Genomic DNA, 10,502 nt, shown 5'->3' with positions numbered 1-10,502 from the left:
GAACTGCCGGGGTCATATCCAAGGTGGCCGAGAATGCGACGCTGTCCTGCAATTAACTCCATCTGCTGATCAGAAATTTGCTCTCGAAAGGTTGCAAAATCAGATCGAAGCTGCTGCTGCTGCTGGGACAGGGCATCTACTCGGTCGAGAAGCTGCTGGAAGCGATCCTCAGGAACAGCTGATGCCGCAGGAGGGACGGCAGTCTCGGTAGGCTCGTCATCCTGAGATGCATCTGCTGCTAGTGAAACAAGAGCTGCTGGTGCTGCTGCTCGGCGAGGAACACGCGGTCTAGCCCCAAGACGGAAATCAGGCAGCTCATCCTCGGAGTAGACATCATTCAGCATGCGATCATCCTCGGGTGCAATCAGTGTGGCTTCGTTTTTGGAGGATGTGGTCTTTTCCCATTTCCCACGCTTCTTAAAGAAACCAATGGCAGAAATAATGTCTCGACCGAGCTTACGAGTTTCGAGAAAAACAGGCTCGACGATAGGAACATGAAAGTGGTTCAGGATCCTAGTGATGATGCTGCCATAAGGAAGGGATCGGTTGGAGACTTTAGGAGTGGACAGCATATGACACATAATAGTGTAGGATAGGCTCACATGGCGTCTACGGATGAGAGAGTCTAAAAGACCAATATCAAGCCTAGTGACCTCATCAGTGTGCCCCTGTCTAGGAGTGACCATGTGTTGGAGAATAATGTGAAGTATTCGAATCTGAAAATGGAGGAGTTGAGACCTAAAGGACAAAGAGCAGATGTCATCGGAAAGATCCCGACGACGACAAATGTTCCGTACACCATCCACATGACGAAAATTACTGAACTCTAGTTCTTTCCTAGAGGTGTACAGATCTAATCCTCCATAAGCGATTCCTAGAATACTACATAATTCGGGTTCATCAAGCTCAATACGAATACCTCCTACAAATGTATGAAGCTCGTCACGACTAGAAGAGGAGAAATCTATGTTTGAATAAAAGACTCGAACAAGATTTTCATAAATAGGTTCATCAACACTTAAAGCTTGATTCCAATGACTAAGCATTTGAGTAATTGAGTGACCACAAACAGAAATATCCGAGAACTCCGAAATGTTAAGAGAAAAAGAGGGAGTTACGGGTTTACCCATAAACTTCTCACGGAATCGCTGAGCAGAGGTAGCATCGGGAAAATGAAGACTTTCGAAGTCTTGAGGAGGAGACCTGGGTGGACTGGAACGGCGTGAAGCAGTGTGCTTGGTTCGAACACGCCTTGGAGGTCGTTCCGCCATGGATGAGAAAAATTGTGAAAATGAAGTTTTAGAGATGAGATAGTGATTTGTGGGTGAAAATGTGGTTGGAAAGACGAAGAAATTTGGGTCAAAGTGAACGAATGAGAGTCGGCTGGTTCTAGGGTTTCAAGATGAGATTTTTCAAAATTTGAAGAAAAAAAAAAAGGAATTTGAATCGGTTAAAAGGTGTTAAAGATGATAGAAATGGTTTGTAATGCTTCAATTTGGTGAAAAAATGACAAGAAAAGTGATGGATTTGAGAGGAGAGAACTGGTGCAGTCGCGGGTTGAAGTGAGAGAGAGAGAGAAAGAGAAGCCGAAATGAGGAGGAAGACGAAGGACTGTTCAATTAACGCGTGATAACGGCGAGCCGTTATAAAGAAAACGGCGAGCCGACAGAGTCCAGAGAGTCCTCAAAACAAATTCATAAAAACGGCGAGCCGTTTATATCAATAACGGCGAGCCGATAGGGTCCAGAGAGTCCACACAAGAAAAATGTAACAGGACGGCGAGCCGATAGACAGATATTGGCGAACCGATAGCTTCCAGAAAGCGTTCCATTGTTTCTGCCCAAAACGGTTAGCCGTTTATTTAAATAACGGCGATCCGTTTTCTACAACCTATGATTTCGCACATGTATTTTGATATTTGGCTACTTATTAATACATTTCAAGATCATTTTATTGATCCAAAATGATTTGAGTGCCATTTCAATGCATAATTCATGAATATATATATATGTATTGCAATAATTAATTCATACATTTTCAAATATACATACACATTACATGCATATTACGATTGAGCATTCTATAGAAATTAAAGCATCAAGTCATAGATCAATCAATAATAATAGACTCAATAGCATGAATGAAGATGTTAATGTGAAAATTTCATCATCCCAAGTTCATGCCGAATTTTGGAAAATTGTTCTTCGCAAAGAGGTTTTGTAAAAATATCGGCAAGTTGTTTTTCCGTAGAAATAAACTCTAGTGCAATGTCTCTCTTTTGAACATGATCTCTCAAGAAATGATGTCTTATTTCTATATGCTTGGTTCGAGAGTGTTGAATGGGATTCTTTGAAAGATTAATAGCACTAGTATTATCACACTTAATAGGAATTTGTTCAAGATTAATGCCATAATCTCTAAGTGTTTGTTTCATCCAAAGAGCTTGTGCACAACAACTTCCGGCAGCTATATATTCAGCCTCGGTAGTTGAAAGTGCGACAGAATTTTGTTTCTTGCTAAACCATGAAACAAGAGAGTGTCCTAGAATATAGCAAGTTCCACTAGTGCTCTTCCTATCCACTTTATAACCAGCAAAATCCGCATCCGAAAAACATGTTAAATCTATATGAGTTCCCCTAGGATACCAAAGGCCAATATCTATGGTTCCACTCAAATAACGGAAAATTCTTTTAACAGCGAGCAAATGAGATTCCTTGGGACATGACTGAAATCTTGCACACAAACATACACTAAACATGATATCGGGTCTACTTGCAGTCAAATAAAGTAGGGATCCGATCATACCTCGATACATTTTGATGTCCACTTCTTTACCTTTTTCATCTTTGTCCAGCTTGGTTGTTGTGCTCATTGGTGTATTTTTGGTCTTTGAGTCATCAATGCCGAATCGTTTGAGTAGATCTTTTACGTACTTGGCTTGATTTATGAAGATTCCTTCCTCGTTTTGTTTGATTTGAAGTCCAAGGAAGTACTTCAACTCTCCCATCATACTCATCTCAAATTCTTTGCTCATACACGATGAAAATTCTTTACACAACAACTCATTAGTAGAACAAAAAATAATATCATCAACATAAATTTGAACAATAAGTATGTCTTGGTTCTTATGCTTAACAAATAGAGTAGTATCCGCTTTACCCATTGAAAAGTCATTTTCCAACAGAAAATTCTTAAGTCTATCATACCATGCTCTAGGTGCTTGTTTTAAACCATACAAAGCTTTAAGCAACTTATAAACATGATTTGGAAATTTTTCATTTTCAAAACCAGGGGGTTGTTTTACATACACTTCTTCCATAATATGCCCATTTAGGAAAGCACTTTTCACATCCATTTGAAATAAAATAAAATCTTTATGACATGCATATGCTAATAACATCCTAATGGATTCTAACCTTGCTACAGGAGCAAAGGTTTCATCAAAATCAATTCCTTCTTCTTGGTTGTAGCCTTGAGCCACTAATCTAACTTTATTTCTTACAACCACACCGGATTTATCCATCTTATTCCTAAACACCCATTTAGTACCTATTACAGATTGATATTCAGGTTTAGGAACTAATTCCCACACATTGTTTCTTTCAAATTGATTTAACTCCTCTTGCATTGCCATAATCCAAGATTCATCATTTTCTGCATCCTCAAAGGATTTTGGTTCAATTTGAGAGATGAATGCATTATGCTCACAAGTATTTCTAAGTGATGATCTAGTTGTAATACCTCGTGAGGGATCTCCTAAAATTACATCTTTAGGGTGAGAAGAGACATACCTCCACTCCTTGGGGAGTGTTTGAGAAGTACCTTTATTTTGCTCTGCATTTAGTTCTTCATGATGTTCCTCTTGAATTTCATGTGGTGCATCCTCTTGTTTGTCATTTGATGCTTCTTCTTCTTGTTCTTCTTCTCCTGCATCATCATCAACAACGACTTTCTCCGTAGAGGAGGGGTTAGACTCATCAAATGTCACATGCATAGATTCTTCCACAACTAAGGTTCTTTTGTTATAGACTCTATAAGCTTTACTAGAATTTGAATAACCAAGAAAAATACCAACATCGGATTTTGGATCAAATTTACCAAGATTGTCTTTTGTGTTCAAAACAAAACATTTGCATCCAAAAACTTTAAAATATCCAATGTTGGGTTTTCTATCTTTCCAAAGCTCATAAGGAGTTTTGTTAAGATTAGGTCTAATCAACACCCGATTTAAAACATAACAAGCGGTGTTGACGGCTTCGGCCCAAAAATATTTTGGTAATGCATTTTCATTTAACATGGTCCTAGCCATTTCTTGAATAGACCTATTCTTTCTCTCAACAACTCCATTTTGTTGTGGAGTTCTAGGTGATGAAAATTGATGCTCAATGCCTAGATTATTGCAAAAACTCTCAAATGCATGATTTTCTCCTCCATGATCACTCCTAATGCATACAATACCATGCCCTTTTTCATTTTGTAATTTCTTACAAAGCACTTTAAAAGCATCAAGAGCATCATCCTTATTGGCTAAGAATAATACCCATGTATATCTAGAATAATCATCCACTATCACAAATGCATAATATTTGCCATTTAGACTTGCATATCTAGATGGCCCAAAAAGATCTATGTGAAGAAGTTCAAGTGGTTTTGAAGTAGAAATATGGTTTTTATTCTTGAAAGAAGTTTTAATTTGTTTTCCAAATTGACAAGCTTCACAAATCTTATCCTTTTGAAAACCAATTTTCGGAAGACCTTTAACTAAATTATCTTTCAAAATTTTTGAAATCAAATCCATACTTGCATGTCCTAACCTTCTATGCCATAACCAACAATCATCATGCAATGCCGAAAAACATTTATCAAGAGTAGATGCACATTCTATGTCAATGATATAAACATTACCACATCTATTTCCAACAAATAAGGTTTTGCCATCACATGAGTTCTCAATAACACAACTAAATTTATCAAAGATAACTTTATAACCTTTGTCACATAATTGACTAATGCTAATTAAGTTGTGTTTCAAGTTTTCAACCAAACATACATTCTCAATTAGAGTTGAAGAAACTTTACCAACATTTCCAATTCCAAGGATTTTTCCTTTTGAGTTGTCTCCAAAGGATACGTCTCCACCATTTTCAATTTTGGTAAAGCTTGAGAACCATGCATAGTTTCCGGTCATGTGCCTTGAACAACCGCTGTCCAAGTACCATTTATTCTTCTTCTTCTTCAAGCCCTACAAGAAAAAGTCTCAAGTTTTAGGTACCCAAAGCTTTTTGGGTCCTTGAGAGTTAGCAACTGTTCCTTTTGGAACCCAAATGCACTTGACACCATAATATGCATTCCTTTTCACGGGACATCTAAATTTCATGTGACCATTTTGATTACAATAATGACATACAATCTTATGATCATTTGTGGAGGTAGCTTTAACAAAATAATTCTTATAATACTTTTGCTTCAAGTTTGGCTTATATCCAAGTCCTCCTTTATCAAAAACACATTTTTGTGAGTTAAGCATATTATCCAACATCTTTTGCCCATTTGTAAATTTCAAAACAATTTCATTTAATTCATTATTCTTTTTCTTGAGCAATTCGTTCTCATTTTTCAACTCATCTATGTGTGATTTCAAATGCTCATGTAAGATGCTAGGTTTCTCATTTGATAATGCAATTTCATCATGCAATGTTTTGTTTCCTACTTCTAGGCATACAATTCTTGCATTTAGAGATTCATTTTCATTTTTAAGCTTTGCCATTTCCTTTTTAAGACATACATTCTTTTTACCAATTTTCATCAACTCATTATGCAAATCTTGAAAAGCATCATATAATTCATCATAGGTAGGATCACTTACCTCATTGAGATCATCATCCCCTCCTATAGCCATGAGTGCTAGGTTTGATACTTCTTGCGATCCTTCTTCATCATTTGTTCTTCCTCACTATCATCCCAAGTTGCAACCATTGCTTTCTTCTTGAGTTTGTTGATGAGTGGGCACTCCGATCTTATATGTCCAGGCTTCTTGCATTCATAGCAAGTGATTGCCTCCTTCTTCTCCCTATAGTTCTTGAAGTTTCTGAAATTTCTTCGCTCTCCGGTTTTCTTGAAGAATTTTTTAAACCTCCTTGCTAGCATGGCTAGTTCTTCATCATCCGGTTCACTCTCCTCATCACTCTCATATTTTGAAGCTTTGAGAGCAATGCTTTTCTTCTTCTCCTCATGTCCTTTTTCTGCAGCTAAATCCTCTTCATACGAAATAAGAGAACCAATTAAATCATCAAGAGGTAAAGTATTTAAATCTTTGGCCTCTTCAATAGCGGTTCTTTTAGGTCTCCATTCTTTTGGAAGTGACCTAATGATTTTCTTAACTTTCTCACTATTTGAGAAGGTTTTCCCTAAGGCACCTAGGGTGTTCACTATGTCCGTGAATCTAGTGTACATAGAATACACATTTTCATTTTGATCCATTTGGAACAACTCATATTGGCGAGTGTATCTACTGATTTTAGACTCTTTCACTTGATTTGTCCCTTCATAGACAACTTCAAGTTTATGCCATATCTCTTGTGCACTTTCACAACTAGATACTCTATGGAATTCTTTCTTATCAAGGGCACAAAACAAAGCATTCATAGCCTTGGAGTTTAGAGACATCTTTCTCTTTTCTAACTCACTCCATTGACTCGATGGTTTAGGAATATCATCTCCTATTTCATCTTTGAACATAGGCATGAATGGACCATCACAAACAACTTCCCAAATTTCATAATCTAAGGCTTGCAAATAGATTCTCATTCTAGTTTTCCAATAAGCATAATCATTACCATCAAAAAATGGTGGTCTAGTTGTGGATTGCCCTTCTCTAAAGGTTGAGTCATTTAGGGTTGCCATGGATCTTTTACTCTAGACGATTAAGTCTTAACAAGAGAACAAGGCTCTGATACCAATTGAAATACAAGTATGCAACCCAAGAGGGGGGGGTGAATTGGGATTCTAAAAAATTATTCAATTTATTAAAGAAAATCTTAATGCAATTATAAATCAAATTCAAAGCAATAACAATTAAGATGATCACAATTTAAAAAGATAAGGGAAGAGGGATTCGAACACCGAGATTTTTACGTGGTTCGGCCAACCTCGCCTACGTCCACGCCTCCAAGCTTTCCGGGCTTGAGGATTCCACTAAGCAAGCCTCCAAGGCTTCAAATGCTTACACTTGACTTCCAAGGTGTCAATGGACCTTTACAACAAGAGATTATCCCCAATCTCATAACCCAAGTGTATCCCAACACTTACAATTACTCAAAGTAAAAGATTACAAATTGTTTTTCTCTCACACAATATTTAAGATTACAAATCAATGCCCAATTTGTGAATAGATGAAGAGAGAATGTGTTTTAAGCTCTATGAAGATTGTATTCTCAAATATTTGCTCAATGGTCGTGTTGTGATCAATCTTTGTTTGAATTTGAATGAGCTTATTTATAGATGCAGCTGAAAACTAGCCGTTATTGACTTTCTGCACACTGTCGGATCACCGTTAGCTAGATGTCGGATCGCCGTTTGACTGGTCAATATGACCGTTGGGCTGATTTTTCAAATTGTCGGATCGCCGTTATCTAGATGTCGGATCGCCGTTTAGGTCCAGAGGCTACTGGTTGATATCGGCGAGCCGTTTATCACACATGTCGGTTCGCCGTTAATGTCCAGAGACTACCCTTCAGTTCTGGTTGATATCGGCGAGCCGTTTTATCAACATATCGGATCGCCGTTTAGGTCCAGAGGCTACTGGTTGATATCGGCGAGCCGTTTATCACAAATGTCGGTGTGCCGTTTTCGTCCAGAGGCTAATCTCCATTTCTGCTTGAAATCGGCGAGCCGTTTACTACAGATGTCGGATCGCCGTTTTCCACAAAAACTGCTGCAGTGAACTATTTTGCAAGATGACTGTTTTGTCTCCAAATCTTTATAAAAATACTTTATGAAACTTGTCAAAATAGATGAAAATTATGTTGAGCTTTTAAAACAATTAATCAATATTAATCATGTTTGTTATCATCAAAATCAATAAGGAATAATTTATGTCAACACGATTTTGGTTGTGAGTGAGTTCGGGTTTGACTTTGTTTGTCAAATCTTAAATTGGGAATTAGGTTTGTGAGTTGAAAACTTGAAACTGGTTATGACTTGTGTATGCTGAAATTGGAAAGTACTATTGACTGATGACGTGGTGCAATCCTGAGCGTCCAAACTGTTTTTAATCCGATAGTCATGATTTACTCAATATAGTGGGGTTGGCGACAGTATATGAATGGATGAGATTTATCGATCCTGATCATTTTTCAAATAGTAAGTTAAGACAAAAAAAAAAAGCGTCCTAATTCCATTCCAATCGAGATCTAGAATTGTCCCAGATGACCTGAACTTTTTGTCATAATTATTATTCTCATAATAGACATATAGTACATTTATGAGCAACACATCATATACGTATATTAATAATTAAAATGACTTGTCATACACATGTCCTAGTTATGTAATTCAATAAACTAACTTATCATACATAATTAGAAACTCAGATTTCAAGACATTTGGGATCCTATTTGGGATTATCCAAATAGTAAATTTAGATAAATTTTATCTCAAACTCTGTCTTAGATGGAATAGAATCCTAAATCGCAATCAAGATTTAGGAAATTTTTCCAATCCTAGGATGAGAGCTCATGATGGAAAATACTAAGGTGAAGACTATCCTCGAATAAGAGCCTCCCACCAAAGTGTTTGATTTGCAGTCATTCGTTAGCTTGGTAAATTATTACCAACGTTTCATTAAAGAGTACTTAGCCAAGATGACATCCTTGACTGACTTTCTTGAGAAGAACCAAAAATAGCATTCATTCAAAGATGCCATCAGCTACAAGCTTTCTAAGAGTTAAACAAGGTGGCTAGCAAAGAACCTGTCATTTCCCTTTCGAACCACACCAAACCGTTTAAGGTCCAAACAAATGCCTTGTACTTTGCCATTGGTGGAGTGCTCATGCAAGAAGGCCACCCTATTGCTTTTGAAAGTCGAAAGCTCAACGACATGGAATGGCACTACATAGTGCAGGAAAAGGAGATGTGAGAAAAGGAATGTCTAGTGTTAGAAGAATATATTTTTACCTTGGTTTTGCTTAATCCACTGAAAGATAAATAATTTTGCTTAATTAAAATAAAGGGAACATGTGCACAAAACAAATGCTATGAGTGAAAATTAAAAAAAAAAATTGGAACATCCTAGAATGAATGTAAAAATTATGATTAACCAATTCAATACATCTTATTTTAATTATTTCCAATTCAATTTTTTTATTTAATTCAATATATTTAATTTAATTTAATTTAATTTAAAAATTATGGCTAAACCAATTCAATATATTTTTAATTCAATTCAATATATTTTTTAATTTTTTCTAGAATTTTTTCATTCAATTGATGAGTGAACCTTTTTTTTATTTTATTTCTTTACTTAATTCAAATAAATGAATAAATTATTTTTCATTAAACTTGTGGAAGCCATGTTGCGTAAACTGTATTCTTAATTATGTTTTAATAATTAATAGAATTCTTAAAGATGGCCAACGGGCCGGGCGGTACGTGGCACGACACTTGTCCGTACAGCACGGCACAACACTAGCACAGCATGGCATGCATGTGGGCTATGCCGGGTTTAGAATTTTAGAGACGTGGACTTTAAAAGCACGGCACAATTAGAAATAGGTCAAAGCACGGCACGCAAAAAAAGGCACATAATAAGCACGCTTTATCGATAGGCTAGCACGCGACATGTGGGCCATCAATGGTATGTAGGCCAAAGCATATTAAAGTAAATTTTTTTTAATAAAAAGTAAACACAAAATATTATAATTTTACAAATATCTTAAAAATTAAATTTTTAATATATTTTATTAGCATAGGCTTTTAAAATTTAATTTAAGTCTCAACTTAAAAAAAATTCTAATTGTTTTATGTTTATAATTTATTAAATGAATAAATAATATCGTGATTTTAATAAATAAAATTACAAATGATAAATCTAAAATTTTACAACATTAGTCTTTCATTTATAAAATCATAACTTAGTTAAAAAGAGATATATTTCATTTGTGAATGAAATATTGTTGTTATTGTTATAAGTGCATGGGCTGATGAGCTTGAAAAAGCATGCTAAGTATGTGTGCTTAGAAAAAAGGAGAAAAAAAGTTTGGTGGGCTTTTTTATACACAACCCAAGCACGGCGCGCATGGGCTTGTACCGAGCCTTAAAAAAAATTTCGGCACAACACGGCACGGCCCGTTCATTTGATTGGTCGTGCCGTGTTGGCCCATGGGCCCTAGTGGGCCTTAGTTTGACGAGTCGTGCTTTGCATTGGCCATCTTTAAGAATTGTGAAGTAATTAATTACAGAAGAGTTATTCATGATATTAAAAATAACCTATTAATACTTGTTAT

This window comes from Citrus clementina, unplaced genomic scaffold (assembly GCF_000493195.1).
Source record: "Citrus clementina cultivar Clemenules unplaced genomic scaffold, Citrus_clementina_v1.0 scaffold_6, whole genome shotgun sequence".
Taxonomy (NCBI): Eukaryota; Viridiplantae; Streptophyta; class Magnoliopsida; order Sapindales; family Rutaceae; genus Citrus; species Citrus x clementina.
Note: the sequence above shows the minus strand (reverse complement) of the source record.